Source organism: Mus musculus, chromosome 8 (genome assembly GCF_000001635.26).
Source record: "Mus musculus strain C57BL/6J chromosome 8, GRCm38.p6 C57BL/6J".
Taxonomy (NCBI): domain Eukaryota; kingdom Metazoa; phylum Chordata; class Mammalia; order Rodentia; family Muridae; genus Mus; species Mus musculus.
Window position 1 is genome coordinate 39,297,634 of NC_000074.6, and position 18,632 is coordinate 39,316,265.

Below are 18,632 nucleotides of genomic sequence, written 5' to 3' on the forward strand. Positions count from 1 at the left end.
CAGACTCCACTGAGGGAGGTGAGCTGCTTCCCAGCGTGTGCCTCTTTGGTTTCCGCCTAGTCTCCCTGCTTATGCTTTGAGCCCCAGAGCAGAGAGAGAGGTCCCTTGGCTGGGTCAGCCAGAATCAGCCTTGCTAGGAGGGATACTCTGAGATAAGCAGTCTCCGGAAGCAATAATGCTGATAGAAAGTATTCTTCTTCTAAAGTCTCAGAGAGAGGGGGGGAGGAAGGAAGGGAGGAGGAGGAAGAGGGGGGGAGGGGGAGGAAGGAATGGAGGAGGAGGAGGGGGAAGGGGAGGGGGAAAGTGGAGGAGGGGACGGAACTGCGGTGGGGAGGGGAGAGAAAGAAAATATTTCAGCTGTGAAAAGGCTTTAATTTGCTCACTAGTTCCCCTTCTACGAAGAATAGAAAAAGCAAGACCTACTTCAGGCAAATTTATGATTCTAACTTTTGGCAAATGGAGCCACTTCCATTAATCTTCCTGTGCATTTGAACCTTAGCAGGACTCTATATAGCAGTCAGCGGCATGGATAACGACCCTTCTGCCTGCAAACTCGCTTTTAGATGAGAACACAAGCTCCTAAGCCGGTAAGATTAGTCGAGGAGAAAGAGGGGAGATAAAGTAGGTCCCTCTTTACAGGGTTTCTGTTATTGATAAGACCTCAGAATAATTTGTTTGACTCCGCGAGCTTAAATCTGGAATCAGTTTACCCTTCCAGGCAGTGCAATCCTCTGGAGCTCAGTGGCAACCTTAGATGCTGAGCGCTGATATGGCTGAGGAGGAAGCCCTGCTTTGGGGCCAAGAGCCGTTCAAAACCACCTCTGAAGCCTCATATCTGTCAGGCTTCTTAGGTTGCTTGTAGCTTCTAGTTGCTTTGAATAAAAATGTCAGAGCAGGTGAATGTGAATGTTCACAAACCAGGGAGGCTGAAGCGGCATAAATGTAATTGCATCACCCTTTATCACTAAAAGCCTACGTGTGTAATGTGCTTATATGGTATCTGTGTTGGGAGGCAGTGGCTTTGGGCAGCCCACAGTGAAGTCCTAGAATCAGAGCTTCAGTATAGAAATCTGGCAGTTCTTAAGACTAGTGAGTTTCCTCTTTTTAAGTTAAGGGCGGTGCTACACACAGGCATTTTGTAAAGTTGCAACAGCTAACTTGATCTGAGTGATAAATCCGACCTTGGGGAGAAGACTGAGAAAATGGTAAGAGTACATGTATTTATTATTATTATTATTATTATTATTATTATTATTATTATTAGGATTTTAGGACGAGGAAACACTCTGGTGAGCTAGGCAGCTCTGCTATAATATTTGCAGTTGACTTCAGTGTTCTGTTATTTAGAGCTCTTACTTCCTATTATGGATAGTCGTGATTTTATGAATTGTTTGTTGTACCAAAATTAATGAAATGCTACTAACTTGATTTTACACCCCTTCTCGGAGCTCTTAATTAGTTGTGTGGCTGTGTACAAACTTTTTTTCTGTCACAAGCATATTTACCATTTTTCACTAGACTATAACAACTGATATCAATAACTTGGAAACTGAAGCAAACATCTTTACCTGTGTACCCCAAATTCTAATTTGGCCCTCTGTACACTATGTACATATATTGTCACTGGGGAATCCAGACTATTATTTCTTTAAATGTGATTGAAAAATACCTTCTATAAACCATGGTATGCCTTCCTAACCCCCATTGCTGCATGGTCACCAGTGTGGTGTATGGCACTGCTTTCTTTTCTTTCTCTCTTCGTGTGTGTGTGTGTGTGTGTGTGTGTATTCTGTACACACACATATGTCAAAGTGCACATGCCTGTGCCCATGGAGGCAGAGGATGATCTTAGGTGTCCTGCTGTATCATTCTCTCATTCTCTGCCTTATTCCCTTAAGACAGGGTCCCTCACTGAATTTGGTTCTAGGCTGGCAGCCAGAAAGTTCCAAAACACTACTCCCTCTATCCCAGCATGGTCTGGAGTTCCAGGCACATGTGGACTATCACTTGTTTGTTTGTTGTTAGTTTTTTTCCATGGATCCTGGGAATCTGAACACAGCCCATCCATCATTCTTGTGGTTCAAACACCCTTCTCTGCTGGCTTTTCTTCTTCAAATAAGTTATTTTTTTATGATTATCACCACTTCCTCCAATAATCATATTCCATCTCTGGGTCCATTTGTCCAGTTGCAGCACATCTGTATCTCAAAAGGAGCTGTTTAGTTAGCTTTGAAATTCTCCAAAGGTTTAAAAGAGACAGAATACACATTGCATTTAGTCAGCTATCAGATGGAACACAGGGCCTGCAATAGAGGAGCTAGAGAAAGCACCCAAGGAGCTAAAGGGGTCTGTAACCCTATAGGTGGAACAACATTATGAACTAACCAGTACCCCGGAGCTCTTGTCTCTAGCTGCATATGTAGCACATAGCCTAGTCGGCCATCATTGGGAGGAGAGGCCCCTTGGTCCTGCAAACTTTATATGACCCAGTACAGGAGAACACCAGGGCCAAGAAGTGGGAGTGGTAGGTAGGGGAGGGGGGGTATTGGGGACTTTTGGGATAGCATTTGAAATGTAAAATAAGAAAATACCTAATTAAAAAATCTATAGCAAAGCAAAAAAAAAGTATTTCAAGACACATTATAAAATACTAAGTTCAGCATGTCTCCATGACTAAAGATATTAATTACTTTAATTCAGGTCTAACTTCCTTATTTAACCATAGAATTCTGTGAAATGTGTTCTATTTTAACATTATCCATAATTATTGCCTTAAAGTGCTGATCACTAACTTGTTATAAAGTCTCATTACAATTTCAGCTATGACCTTTCATTCCACTAGAAGTGTCTTATGTTTCATGTGCACTGAAATGCATTAATATAATTATCAATATTTTATTAGTATATGGTATATATTCTTTCATTAAAATTAATTATTGAAATATTTTATATATTATTTATAATAATGTAGTTATTATTTAATAATATTAAATGCCTTAATATTATGTCTACTGTCATACAAAGAAGGGCTTTGGCTATTTTATTCAGGCCCTAGTAGTTAAAGAAAAATAAATGCTAAAGCTGACCTTGGTGATGGTGGTGGTGATAGTGGTGGTGGTGGTGGTGGCAGCCAAGAGTGTGAGAGCAAGAGAGCTGACCCCACCCCTTGTCTGCCTGTGTGGTGGGGCGGGGCAGGAAGAGATGCCCTCCCTCTTCTCCCTTCCTGCCCCTTACTGTCTGCAGAGAGTATGAGAACTGGCCTGGAGTTCATGAGAGAGAGAGCTGGAGAGTTGGTTCTGCCCTTCACTCGCTGCAACACAGTAGGGTAGGTCTTGGTGGTGGTAAGGGTGAGGAGGTACTGGGGAGGTAGTGGGGAGGTGAGCAGCTCCCAAGAGCAGGAACACAGGAGAGCTGACCTTGCCCCCTTGCAGGCTGCAGCATTGGTTGAGCTAATAGGGACAGTGCTGCTTGCTAAGCTCCTCCTGGTGGTGGGGATGCAGGGAGCTGGTGGCTGAGGACTTCGCTATCACTCAGGCCTATATCCAGGGCTTTGAGTTGTCCCACCCCAACATCCATATCATCTATGAAAAGGCCAGTCTTGCAGATGCAAAGCTGCAGGATCTGCTGGCACAAGGAACCAAAAGGATATCCAAGAGAAGCCCTGGTAAGGGTCTAGCTAGAGGCCTCAAAACAGTCCAGTGACTCATCACAATCATCAAGTAAAGATTTGAGGACCAAAGGGTCTACTGTGTGATATACTGTGTGATATACTGTGTGATACACTGTGTGATACACTGTGTGATATTTTGTGTGCTACATTGTGACACACTACAGCCTTTAAAACAATATTGTCTCTAAATTCTGTCTTATTTTCTTCTGTGGGGAAGGTTGCAAGGACAGAGGGCAAATATGAAGAAATGGGGAAATAACTGGGACTGGGGTTCATGATATGAAACCCACAAAGAATCAATAAAAAGTTTTACAAAATGATTTATAAATGTACCTGTATGTTTATATGCACATATAGCAAATGGAAGAATAACAAACCCATCAATTTTTTTCCAAAGGTTTCTCAAAACATTATTATATTTTATACAAACGTTTTGTAGAAAAACTAGGATTTGAGTATTGATGTTCCCCAATCTCGTTTTCATTATAGCTTCTAGTCTTACCATGTTTTAATTACTGTCAATAACTAACAGGATTTTATACCTTGATCATCAAATCTCATACTTGTCAGAGACTTTAGAAATCACCTAGTGTTTGCTGACCCTGGGTGGTAGTTTGAGTCATCTAGGATGCTTTTAAAAAGTAAATAAACAGACCTCCCACAGTTGGAGACTCTGATATTAGAGGCAGTGGGGTTTTAAATGCCATAGAATGACCATCATATTTGACAACATTCTGTGGCAGAGCGAATTTACTTTATAACACTTAGCTAAACTTTTATTTATCCTGAGATTGACCACAGTGGGTGCTAGGAAACATCATCTCTCCAAACTATGCCTTTGGTTTTTCTTTCTGACATATCTGTCACAACAGCCTTTCCCAAACTGGAGCTAATTGTTCCTGTTACCTGTACCTGATTATCTCAGTGTCACTTGTGACCAAAAAAAAAAAAAAAAAAAAAAAAAACCGCCCCCCCCAAAAAAAAACAAAAAAAACCAACCCTTACGTTTTGTTTTATGTTGCGTTCATTTGACTATTTGAAGGTAACTTGAATGTCTTAAGTGTGCTTCAGGATCAGCAATCCAAAATCATGGATAGTTTTTGTGGTTGTTGTTGTTGTTGTTGTTCTGAATTTTTCAACCATTTCAGCCATGGTTCTTTTCTGGACACATTGCCACCCACTCCCTCTATTTTTCTAGGATGTCTAGGAGAAGTACAAATGAGTCACCGTCCTCTGAAGCTTTCAAAGATGTATTGAGTTGAAAATTGTTCTGCTATTTATATGGTTCTTACTCTCAGCTGACGTGATTGTGTTTCCATGATATGTGCTGATGATACGCCATCTCCATTGAATTAATGTGACACCGGCCTGTTAAGGTTCAAACATTAAGTTTTTTGTGTGAAGCCGTATTTTGTTGGATTTATTCCAATAGAGCACATTACAGGGGTAGTTTTAGATCTTGATCTGAAAATGTATATACTCCTTCTCCCAGCTTCTGATTGTTCTTGAACTGGTAAACCTACTTGCTCAGTATGTCTGTTTCCAGTTCTGAACATTTAAACACAGAGAGTTAGAGCTGTAGCCTAGAGATCACTATAGGTATCTACACATTACTTCAATGCTCAAAACTAAATGTATGCCGGGCGTGGTGGTGCACGCCTTCAATCCCAGCACTCGGGAGGCAGAGGCAGGCAGATTTCTGGGTTCGAGGCCAGCCTGGTCTACAGAGTGAGTTTCAGGACAGCCAGAGATACACAGAGAAACCCTGTCTCAAAAAACCAAAACCAAAAAAAATAAAAAAATAAAATAAAAAAAAGAACTAAATGTACTTGTAAGTTCTAAATACACATTTAAGTTCTCTCATAATACTTGTTTCTGAGAAGACAATGAGAAATCTATTAAAACCTTACAAAAATCTAGATACTGCCTAAATTACCAGACTAGGAAGGCAAAGAAAGGGGTTTCCTGAAAGCAGTTTGTTCTCTTGTCACTGTGACGTCTTGAAGCTTTTGCAAATTCACTTCTAGTATCAGATTCCTCCCTGAATTCTGAACAGTTGTCATCATTGAAGTCTCGGGCTAATGAAATCTATTTTTTCTTCCTAGTTTTAAAAATTAGACCAACATTTCCTAGTATGCAGTTTCCCTGTATCTATTTTATTACCAAGATTTCTAAACAATGACTACGAATGAGTCCACAATCTTATCTGAGAAAATTTCTGTTTCCTCCTCTGGTTTCCAAAAATCTTTGCACTTCCTTTATGGGCAGTCAAAGATAGGAATTGAAAAGAAGGTGAAAAGCTGTCACATGGGTAGGTAAGTCAAACTTGTTTGTTATCCAAAGCCATTAGGAAAATTCATGTTAACATGCCTCTGAGTTGAGATTCTTTCCCATACAACTGTGCACACCAAGCACAAAGATCTATGCCATTACATTGACACTAAAAGCACTTGAGTGTATCTGAAGGCATACACAGAAGGATAGAAGATGGTGGGCTTAACTAGAGTACGAATCACTTAAGGCCTTATTTTTCACTTCCTTTCTGCATGAGAGGTCTCATTGCCAAGGCAACTTGGAGGACGTTCTAAGAAGCATCAGTGTAAGCACGTGAACTCAGCCATGGTTCTCTCCATGCTTATAAGCACGGCCCAGTATATATAGCTGCCTGCTTTCCTCAAGAGTGTCTTTTAACTCTTGGGCTTGTCATATTCCATTTTTAGAAAGTAAATCTTAAATAGAATGCCTTCAGTTCAACATTTTTGAATCATGAGGTGAAACATTTGACCTGATTTGGAACAGTTATTTTCGCAAGCCCAGGAAACACTTGAAACTTCCAGTGTTTATCTTGCCTGTTCCAATGAAAATCTGCTCCATTTGCCTTTGAAAGAAATAAGAATGAAGAGTTCTCTTTGTTGCTCAATCTTTGCATGGCTTCCAAGGATGGACCTCAAAGGGGACGGTGAGGGGACAAAGAAAAGATATACACACAGAGAGACAGGAATACTGTCATGTTCACTGGGCTCTCTGATAGAGAGACCACAGCACCAGAGAAGATCAGCATGCTTATTATATACAGTTGAATACTTAGGTGTGGCTATCGCATACAGCTGTACAGAGGAGTGTCTTTATTACAGACAGTTAAAAAGGAGGCAGTGTTTGTGGTGTATAGCTGGATCAAGGAAACTGGTTTGGATAATCTTTGGATAATCTCTGTTGGTGCAGTCTATGTAGTAGAACAGTCCTCAGGCTGTAAATATCCATCAGAGGTGTGTGTGTGTGTGTGTGTGTGTGTGTGTGTGTGTGTGTGTGTGTGTGTATGTGTATGTGTGTGTGTGTTTCTGTGTGTGTGTGTGGTGTGGTGGGGATTATGGTGACCATTTTCTGCACATATTGTCAATATCCACACACGGACTAGAAGGGAAAGCCATTTTACTCTGAGACACCCTGACAGGATAGACCAATTTTCCCATGGGTCTGAGGCAAGGGTCCTTGACATGGCCAGCTCAGGTTAATAGCACATATGCCATCAGGACTTCACACACTCAAGGCTCCTCACACTTTGCCTGTTTGCATAGTTTTCCTAAGTTAGAACACATAGCAGTTTCTCAAGCTAATGGCTGCATTGACTTGCTCCTCACCTTCACAGATTTGACACAGAACAGCTGTATCAGACACTTGCCTTTTCATGCAACAGTTAAATGCATATGCAACTTTGGGGATTTATTTCTTTATGCCTTTACTTACATTCCACTTCTTCACTTATATTCAACTTATATCAACATAGGAAAAAAGAGAGAGAACAAACCAGAAGGAATGGAAAAACTCAAGGAATTACTCTCCTGCCAAATTAAAACTCTACTGCACTGTATTAATTTTGTTAGTATCCCTTTTGCCCTTGACTTCTTCTTGTTTTCTTTGAAATCTTAGGCCTTTCCCCTTCAGAGAGTTTTGTGTTTCTTTCTTCATCAGGATTACTTCTAAATTTCAGAAACAAATTCAGAAAACCCGGCTAATCCCTCATAATCTGAAAGTCTTCCAAGGCACACAGGTTTCATCTCAGAGTTTTTGAAACATGTTCCCCTTCAGATTTGGTAGGTAAAGTTTCCTATACTGTCTCACAGCTGTACAGATCCCATTTTACCCCCTCTGTAAATGGACAGACAGCATGATTGTCTTTCTCTTATATTTCTGTGAAAGTCTTCAAAAGCTGATTTTTTTTCTCATTGATTGCAATTTGGCTTGGAGTTACTAGTAAGTCTTTCTTGACTTGACTAATTGTCTCAGCTCATCACTTGTGCCTCTGCCACCCACAAGCTTCAATTTTTGGTTTGCATCTCTTTTGAAATCCTCAGACATTGCTTTATAAGTAAAAAAGCAAATAACTTAGTCCCTGAGTTCTTGGTGGAAACTATGTTCTTCTGTGATGAAAAGGTCCTATTAGTAGCTTTAGAGACCGCAGAACCATCTTTCCCATTAGCATCTATCAGCAATGTCAGGGTCTTCCCAGCTGGATTGCCATGGGGGCTGTGCTCATTAGGTTTTGATCAATATTTGTCCTAGTATATTTATGTGCTAGCACTCTAGCATAAAACTATTATTAGTTAAAGTCTACTTTTGTATTAAATTGATTTGTTTTTGAAATAAGGAAAATAGACTATGGATTTTTTGTTTTTTGAGAAAATATATTGTGCATTCTGACATAAACCAGAAAGCATTCCAGGTAAAAATTTTAATTTCTATGATAACATTGCAATAGAGACATGTGATTTAATTTTTTTTCTGTAAGAGAGGAGTATATAATCGAATCAGTATTAAATTACTTTGCATTTTATATTGTGACCTTGATCAGGGTTTTTATAATATGTAATAAATGTGTAAGTGTCTATGTTGGGATATAGCACTTAGTACTGTTACTGGAGAGGTGTATATGTTATGACGCTATACACATCTTTAAACATGCTAAACATTTAAAAGAAATCTGTGTTCAGGGGCCGTAATGACCAATGAAGAAGTGCCTCGCTCTTACCAGACTTTGCAAGACAATCAAATCAAACACTAGTATAGTCATCTCTAGACAGAGAATGTGGGATGAATCAAAAAATACTATTATTATTGTGTGTGTTCTCTGTGTGTATGCACATGCCCATGCCGTGTCATGTGTGTATAGTGTGTACAGGTAAGAGGATGGCTGTGGGAGTTCATTCTCTCTCTCTCTCTCTCTCTCTCTCTCTCCCCCTTATGTGGATATGTGGATTCCAGGGAGTGAACTTAGATCTCTGTCTACTGTGTGGGTTATGGAGCTCAAGCTCGGCAGCATGTGACTTTAACTGCCAGCCCCTGAGGAGGTAAGTTTTGTCTAAATTAAATCTATGGCTTACAAATGTTAAAGCTGAAAATAAGGGACAATTCCCTAGATTCATGCCCACAAGATTTTTTTTTCTTCTACATCTAACTTAAATGCAGTTCTTAAGACTTGCTTTGATCAACTCGGTTGTTGTTTTTTTAAATAATCCTGGGTCCAGATCCAGGAGAGAAGTCAGAATTTGAAGCTGTGAAGAATATTCCAACCCCTTAACTTCTCTGGCCATCTACCTCTTAACTTCCATTTCTGCATCATGAGAATCCAATCTTCTTGTGGGCAATGGGAGACAGAATGAACAAAGCAATAAGTGGTGTTCAGGGTTTTCACCCACTGGATGAATCAGGGAGCTGTAAGCACATGTAGGGGCTGCAGCAGAGGTTCTGTCTACTTGCAAATAACATGATACTGTTTTTAGTTTTGGACACAGATTCAGAATTCTATAATTGAGAATCATGAAAACTTTTGCTTTCTGAAAGTTCAATGAATATGACCTCTATAGTTGGGTTATTTGAACATAATTTTATTTTAGTACAAAGGTACTTGTACTTAATTTATTCTCTTATCCCTGTGTAAGAAAACAAATGGAAATAACTATATATAGTGAAGAGTGCACAGTAATTCTGCCCATAGACTCAGTCACAACCCTTTGCTCCTGAAGAGAATTTAAACCAGACAGTTTCAGGAACATCTTATAAAGCAGGGCAGGAATGAAAATGTAGATCTGAGAGGAACAGAATTCTAATTTCTGAAAAACTCAAATATTTTCTTGCATGGGAATCTTACTCTGTCAATTCCATGTTTAAAAAGACCCTTTGTATTCTTGTATAAAAAGTGGATGCTGCCAGGTGGGTCTTAAAGTACCGATGGCTTTCAGCTGCCTATTCTGTCTCAGCTCTGGCAGGAAAAGGATGATAAATCCTCTCCCATCAGCAGTCTTCTTTCAGTCCAGTCCGCTGTTGTAGTAGCCATTGTCTCAGGACCTTCCAAAGCCTTGGTTGTCAGTTTTGCTTTTGATGCCATCAGTCACAAGAAAGTAATTGATAGTCTATTGGAAAAAAAATGAGCTTCAAATAAAATTCAAGAATAACTTAAAATAAAAAAAATATATATCTTCTAAAATTTTTAAATTTTATAATATAGTTTATATATTACTATGTATTATATACATTATGTATAAATTTATGTATTTATATATATTTGAAGTATTCTGATTTTTTTACAGATTTATTATTTTTGGTTAACTGGATACAAACTTTTAATATATAAATGAGAAGGAATTATTCATCATTTAGTTTTATAGGAATTATAATTGACTTCTGTTTAAGGATTGTGACAGGAACGACACCTTTGAAAAGATTTTGGGTGGAAAAAATGGCTGTGTTTTGCTTTAGGAATGTTTGTGACTTTTCTAGAGTGTGACATTATAAAAGTAATCTTAGCAAGTGTTAAACTTAAACATTGGGGACCTTTGTAGGGAAAGGTAATTACATGTTTTTTACATTTATCAATCCAGGTGTATGTGGTCAGAAAAAATTGTATTAAAAGCACTCTAGATTTGAGTGGCAGAGGCTAGCTTTGACTTCTGGTCCCATCATTATTGGCAGGAATTGCTTCCATATAATCTCTGTCATTAGAAAAGGAGAGCAGCAGCCACACTCTTTCCTGTGTCATCCGATACTTGTGACACAACTTTGGTAAACTCTGAAGTAACTGTAAGTTCCTGTTGGGAATGAACTCTTTAAATATACCGCTGTGGGAATTCAATTGAACATATAGAGCATTAAACTCCTAACGCAGCAGCACCAACCAGCCGAGGAAGCTTAATAAACACTGTTGACTTACATGGCCCTTTAATACTTCAGTGGAAACATTTTTTTTACGTGGGATTTTTTTTTTTTTGCTATTTCTATTTGAACATATGATTTTTTTCCCCATCTAGTACTAGTTCATTGTAGTAAAGTTTATGTCTGAAATTCAGAGAAATCTCCCTTTCGGTCATAGTAGCATCTGCGATCCATTGTAAGGGTGCAGGAGAAAGGGGCGGGTCAGGGAAGCTGTCAGAAGCATCATTCAGGTTATAAATGAAAGCATTAGGAAACTTCCTCCGAGAAGGCTGAGTTGTAAGAAACTGGAAATGGGAAACATTGACCCTAGAGAGAAATTCTTCACACAATATTTAGTTTGCCTCCTCCGAGACTCCTCCTTTCAATTTTAGAACAGTACTGCTCACTGAAATTCTGCAGTTAAATAGCTTTTCTACAACCAATTGTGGACTCAGTTCTTAAAAAGAGCAAAAGAAGCAAAAATGTTTGCAGAAGGGGAAAAGCACTGCTTGGCTTGAAGTCCTTGACTTGACTCCTGTGTCTCAGGCACAAAGCATGTTTACTATATAGCTTACTTATTTTAAACACATTCTCAAAAACCTTCTTTTCATTTCTCAACTTGCTGAAATGGCATCAGTTTGTTTCTAGAATACATCTAGGAGAGTTTTAAAAATATCTTTAGACACTACAAAGAAAGAAAACGTTGGTAGGACATCTATAATGAGCACATTATTTAGAGAGATTAATTCAATCCTATCCTCAAAAACTGATATAACTGTATATATCTATATCTATATCTATTACACACATATTAACTCACACATATTAGATGACAGAATGTCAAAAATTTTAATATAACAAGACTTGATGACTCAGGATAAACAGTTCTCCTTTCTTGCAAGCTGCAAAGACTCAGCAGGGTAGATTCTATTCTGTACCCAGAAGCACCAAGTCTTGATTGTAGAGTAGAGAAGGTAAATCACTGGCTGATACTGTAGGAAATGCTTCCCCTAGACTTCAGGTAGTGAAAACTTCAAGAGGTAGAAAAACGTCTTTTACATTTATCACACTCCTGATTTGCAGTATTTCCTAAGTCAGAGTAATAAATAAAAGGTGCTTTCATTCTTTTTGTTGGAGCACATGACTGGACTTGAGAAGAAAGGGAACCATAAAGCATTGAGGCAGCCGAAGGAGAATGAAGAGCTCAGACTTGCTCAAAGAGCACAGAGCTCTTGTTCATTCCAGCCCTCTCTATTTGTAAACATAATTATAGCAACTACAGGAATCTTCTGTTGGTGACCACACATACTCTCTTTTCTCATGTGTTGAAGTTCCAGCCCCTTTACAGACCTGCTCAAGTGTGTGTTCAAAAATCACTTCACAATGCACTGAATCAGACCTTCCTATTGGCTTTTTCTTAGTCAAATAATCAAGACCATGTTAAAATGAAAGAAACCAGCAACTCATAGGCTGTTTGTACCCCAAATCAATACTTCATTCAAGAAAGCCTGTGTTTCTAGAAATGGATTTTTGCTGTTGTTGTTTGAAATATGATGGATGTATTTTATACGTATGCAAAACCAAAGGTTTTACTACAGTATGGAGATTTTTATAACAAGAGGTTATGAAAAGGTGGAGTGGGACATGTAGGACTCGATGTACAAACTGGGATGTCAGATCATTTCCTTTAACATGTTACTACTACATTGTTGCTGAGGGGTGTATTTAAATTAACTCTGCAGAATATAACCGAAATGTGGCATGAACCTGAAAATTTCCAGGTTTGCCTTCAAGGACCATCTTTAGGATGAGCAGAAAAGTCTAGATTTCAGTGAGGGAAGAATTACATTTTTTTGGAAGAATAAAATGTTCACACTCGAAATTTCATGGAATTTTAAGGCCCAAACCTCACAGGTTCATTTCACTTCCAGAGACAACTGATGTGCTACTCAAAAACATATTCAGCCTCCAGTTCAAAACCCAACCCAACTTTGTCTCCTCCTGTGTTAGGGTTCTTTCCATCTATTGAAGCTAACAGGCTCAATTTGATTCCTGGTTGGAGGGCCTGTATATCACTTGGTTCAATTAAACCAGTATTATTTACTTTGGCTGAAAGAAAAGTTCTACAGTCCAGCTTAACTTAAAGAGTAAGTCTTACTGTCAACCGTCTATGCAAGGTTTATTGGCATTTCAATCTTCTGATTAATTTTCTGGTAGATAGAGCCTCCAAACTTAATATTACTGTTTACACAGGTATGAAGTTAGAAGTCTTCAGCCTTGTACCCAAGAGCAAAATTATTCTGAAATGGTTTGGATTTGGCTGAGTCAAACCTCACAGCCAGCATGCCTCATTTAAAGAACAATACAGCTGTGCCAGAAGAACCTATATCATCATTGCTACCAAGTTTAAAGCAATCCCATTGCTAGGAGGCTGTCTTAGTTGGGATTACTATTGCTATGGTGAAATACAGTGACCGTCAGCAAGTTAGGGAGGACAGAGTATATTTGGCTTATGTTTCCAAATCCACAGTACATTACTGAAGTAAATCAGGCCAAGAACTGAAACAGGGTTAGAACCTAGAGACAGGAGCTGATGTGGAGGCCGTGGGAGGGTGCTGCTTACTGGCTTGTTCCCCATGTCTTGCTTGCTTAGCCTGCTTTCTTATAGAACCTAGGACTACCAACTAAGGGATATGCCTACCCACAACGAACTGGGTTCTCTCACATCAATTACCAATTAAGAAAATGCCCTGAAGGCTTCCCTACAGCCCAAATTTATGGAGGCATTTTCTCAATTAGCGTTCCTTCCTCTCAAATGACTCTAGCTTGGTCAAGTTGACATAAAATTAGTCTGCACAGACAAATTTAGTTTCCTGTTCATCTTCCCTTGTGTTTGGGACAAATATGGTATCAAGAGTCTGTTTCAACCATTTAGCCAATTTACTCTCTCAAGAAATTTCTGCCCTAAGATTCTGTGTTTCATTTTTGGATGAAGCTAAGTCCATATTTCCAGATCTTGTACTTAGTCTCTAGGAAACCAGATGCTTTTGTTCCCCTGTATCAGTGAAAACAGAGCCTGAAGTAGAAAATTCACTTCACTACATGATTTGGTTTTAGATCTGTTTTGACTATGCCAAACCTATATCCTTGGTTGAAGATGTCCCTGGCAGCTTTCCCCAGGCCACAGTGAGTTGGTCTCTTACACAAATCTAGATCCCAAGGGAGGGCTCATCCAGCTCCAGCAAAGCAATGTTGAAGGCCTTCTGGAAATACATTTTCTCATAGTCTTATATTTCTTCTGTTTCTAGTAACTGTAATGTTCACTTCATTTCTCCCAGGAATGAATATAATTCCTTTAATATATGTATACACTGTATGTGTTTAAATCATTTTAAAAGGAAAGCAGATATGTGAATCTTTAGTAGGAAGAAAATTAAGAATCCTGAGTTTTTGTGGGAATAGATGAATAGACTCCATCATCAGAACTAGTGTTCAAAATGGGGAAAAAAAGTGATCACTCCATTTTTAAATACATAGGGATGTGTGTGTGTGTTGTTAGGAGGATGGAGCCAAGCAAACAAATGAATGAATGGATCATTTTGAGTACATCCCACTTTTCAAGTGTGTGCTTCCTGAAAGAATGCGTTAATTCATTCTCAGACCTTTGAGGTCAAAGCAGCACCTGAACATTTTCTGTAGTGAGAACTCATTCCTGAAAATGAGTGATGTGGCCAGCGGTGTTCAATGGGAATTCTTTTTCAGAGAAAATAATGTATGCATATTGGCTATGGATTCCTGGTTCTCCTGTAGAAGTATATTAGAAAATCAGGTCTACACTTACACTACAGACAGAAAAAACTTTTAAGAACTTGCCTATACTGTTGGGGCAATGCCCCACCCCCATCATTGTGTCTGGCTTAGCATTGCTTTGCTGATAATGAATGATAATTGAGAATAACTCTTTGCTTAAATGGCCTCTTCACATTGAGGTCTCCCCCAGTCACCTATTAAACCTTGTAATGGCTTTACTCTGAAGACCACACTGCTTAACTGTCTTTTTTTTTCTTTGTTCTGTTCTTGGCATTAGAAACTCTTTAAAGTATTACATAATTTGCCTATTATGGATGCAACAGATACTACATATTGAACAAGACAGCAGATGTCCTAAAGAAACCTTACCTTACAAAACTAAATGGAAAACTTACCCAAATTCATGACTGCTGTTGAGCTGCACCTACACAAGCAATGTGTGCTGCCACAGTCCCATTGTGTAGTGGTCTGGGTAGGCACAGGGGAGGACCTGGAGAAGCCTCAGGCCTGAGACCTCTTATAAATAGCAGACATTCTAGATTCTACACAACACCATAACAGTCTCAGTCTTGGGGCTTGGGTAAAGGATGAAAAGACAGAGAGGTTCTTTTAACATTTAACATTTTAATCTTTTAACATTTAAGGTAAGATTAATTCTGGTTTAGGAGGCCTAATATGTCAAGATTTTTAACTTTCTATTGCAGTAGCAGATATTTTTTGATACTGGTAAACATCACTGCATTGTTGATTTAGTTGAGAGAGAATATATTCTGGACATCTTAGGGCAAAAAGCATTAGGAAATAGAAATATTAGGGATTTTAAGAACCAGTAATCTTACATTAAGTGACATAGCATAGTTTATTTTTCTATCATACTGTGCAAGCATTCAATAATTTGTACAGTCATGTACATAACAATTATTAAATATTTATTGATAATAGGGGCTACTATTTTTTTGTAGTGTTTGAAATGTAGAGTTTACCTAACATTAGGCTCCAAATAGAAGCTATTTCCAAGATAATATATGAGTGAAATGGCCTATAATGATATCTATAGGAGGAAACTTAAGGATAAAAATTATATAAAAGAGATTTTATAAAAATCTAATAATTTAATGAATTAAAAATTACATAAACTTATATGGGAAGAACTTCAGTGGTAAAAAGTAGACTTCTAAATTGAGTTTAACGGAATTGTCTCGTGTCTGGATATATACAAATATACTCAGAGGGAAAGAGGATAGATGCCCCAGACACTCATTGCTAATATCTGATGCAGGTTTCAGAAGAGAAGACCCAACAAATCTGAATGTAAGGACGCTGAGCTATACCAGCATAGTGAGAATTTGGAAAACACCATGTGCAACAACTGCTTGCCACTGTACACACTTTTCTCTTGGTATTTTATAGTTCTGATAGAGTGAATGCATGTGGAAGTCATCTGTAGGAAGATGGTGTCACAGATCTATTCCTATTTCTCAACTTCCAGGCAGGGAGAAGAAAATTGGCCTGACCTAATCCTTATCAACTTAAACTTGAACTGAAGACACTTTAGAAAAACAATGAGTCTCTTTCTTAACGTGTACTCAGCACAGAAGTTCACAGAATAAAAGAATGTGGCTCCTATGTACTGTGAAAAGGCAGAGCCTTAAGGAGTTTTAGAAAGTTTTATTTAAAAACTTGACTTCAAATGCAACCCACTCCATTCCACAGTTAGACAGAGTGGTGCTTCAAGTGTGAGAGGTAGATCGCTTGTGACATATTTAGGCCAGGTACAAAATTAGAGTATTTACACTCTCAGGGATTCCTGCCAATTGTTCCCGTGTCACCCCACCTTCTGGTGGAATCAGGAGTTCCCCCTTGTTTCATTTGCTGGTGCTTAAGCTTAAGTAAGCAGTTTGCAGTTTCCTTTCCTGCATGTAGTGAGAGCTTATTCATCTTACCTCCTAATTGGCTTACTTATGAGCATAAAGAAAAATAGATGTGGCTTTCACATGGAGACAAGGTATGATCCATGTGACAGGGCAGAACCAAATATCATTCCTGTGACAACAACATCAAACCAGTTAGTACAGCTCAAATAAGATAGGAAGACTGGGCAGGAAGAAATTACTATAGTTCGCTAATTAAAATAGGAGGGCATTCATAGGAGAAATGTAGTCTAGAATTTTTTTAAAAAGGAAGAAAATTGTTCAGCAAGAACCACCCCCCCCCCAAAAAAAAAAGTTGTGCAGTGGTGGCGCATGCCTTTAATCCCAGCACTTGGGAGACAGAAACAAGGTGGATCTCTGAGTTCAAGGCCAGCCTGGTCTACAGAGTGAGTTCCAGGATAGCCAGGGTTACACAGAGGAAACCTGTCTCGAACACCCGCACCCCCCCCCCAAAAAAACCCAGAGAGAGAGAGAGAGAGAGAGAGAGAGAGAGAGAGGCATGATAGGTCCAACAGTGTCATTCTAGGTAAAAATATTATGTTACAAGGCTTATATTTGATTACCATGTCAGAGTTTAAAACTATGTGATAAAATAGAAGCTGCAGGTATGTATCCAGGACTGCAGATACATCCATGCCACTCACAATGGGCTATTGTGGTAGGTTTGCATTCAATGCCCATCAATGTGGTTTTAGTGAGGACTCTGAAAGTCCTTTTGAATAGTCACTATAAAATGCTTAATTGGAGTGTCTAGGTATCACTCAGTGACTGCTGAGGAAAAACTGTCCTAGGTGTGGTTACCAGTTACAACTTAGGTAGAAATAGCATTTAATCAGAGTTTAATATTTAATTTCTACATGGCATTCTTGAATCACTTCCAGATGCCTTTAGAAAGAAATCTTTGTGAATGCTGCGGATTATCATGCCTTCTGCAGGGGGATGCCACAATCAGTTTATTTTCTTCTTTATTTACCATAAAGGGCAAACAAATCTTATTTCCTCTGTCAAAAGATAAGGGCGAATCTTTCAAAGGTTACTTCAGTTCAAAATGAGGAAAATCCTGCTATCTCATCCCTCCAAGTAAGGAGAGTTTTGTCTCCTTTCACTGCTTTGGAGTAGCTGAGTGAAAGGTGTTAAAGTCTAGGGATGTTGGGTTAAATACAATCAAAACACAGGTAAGGCTTGTCCTCAGGCACAGACAGTGAGGAACACATGTTTGTCAGAGGAAGATGAAAAGGCTTTGTGTTTAGAAATAGGAATTAGGAATGAGTCTATCTTTTGCTCATCATGAAGACTGTTTAGCAAGGAGAAAGGTGGGCTGAGTCGGGGCTGAAGTTTCTGTACCAGGATAACCAAGCCCATGCGGTAGACAAAAGTATAAGGATATTTATCAAATCATCCTAAAGGCTTAGTTTAAAAAAATGCTTAACCAGCAGAAGCTGAGCTTTTGTAATGAGTTTATCTGGAGCACGATACAGCTCCTGCTTGCCAGAGATGGTTATAAAAATGGTAGCATTTATTCTTCCTAACACCCACTCGTCTGTCTTGCTCCAGACCTGTACTCCATGGAATGATCCACTGGGACCTAAAGTGCCTGTGGAAAGAATATATATTTTTTGAGGAATAAGCTCCAAAGAGCAGGACTGTATACCAGAGGAAGCAAAAACATTAATATTTAAGGGTCTCCACCAGAGCCGGGCACTAAGCTGGGCCCCACATGTGCGACTCATTTTAATGAGAACCCAAAAGACAAAACTGTGCAGAAAGTCTTCTAAGCCCAAGTTTTGGCAGCAAGATAATGTCAGTGAAATGCCAGAATCCGTGGACAGACTGCCCCAACTGGGAGCTTGGCGCAAGGCTATCAGCATGGAACCCTGCTTTCCTTTCAGGTGCACATCAACATGAAGATGACTGTAAAACTGGCTCCGGTAATGACTTAACGATTTAGAATATACTTGGGACAAAGTCATGCCCAAGAGAGGGAGAAACAATCCAATTAGACACCATCCATAAAAGTATCTCGATACCTGGTACTT

At 39.0% G+C, this 18,632-nt stretch overlaps 1 long non-coding RNA gene and 1 pseudogene across 1 annotated transcript in view; one reads left to right on the top strand and one right to left on the bottom strand.

The window, feature by feature from the left end:
- Positions 1-346: 346 nt before the first annotated feature.
- Gm6213 (predicted gene 6213) overlaps positions 347-18,632 on the top strand; it is a 70,289-nt gene continuing 52,003 nt past the window's right edge. The window contains exons 1-2 of the long non-coding RNA NR_044988.1: positions 347-587; positions 8,930-9,015. This is a non-coding gene — a long non-coding RNA (predicted gene 6213). The remainder of the gene's footprint in view (positions 588-8,929; positions 9,016-18,632) is intronic.
- Positions 12,819-14,062, bottom strand: Gm18644 (predicted gene, 18644; annotated as a pseudogene).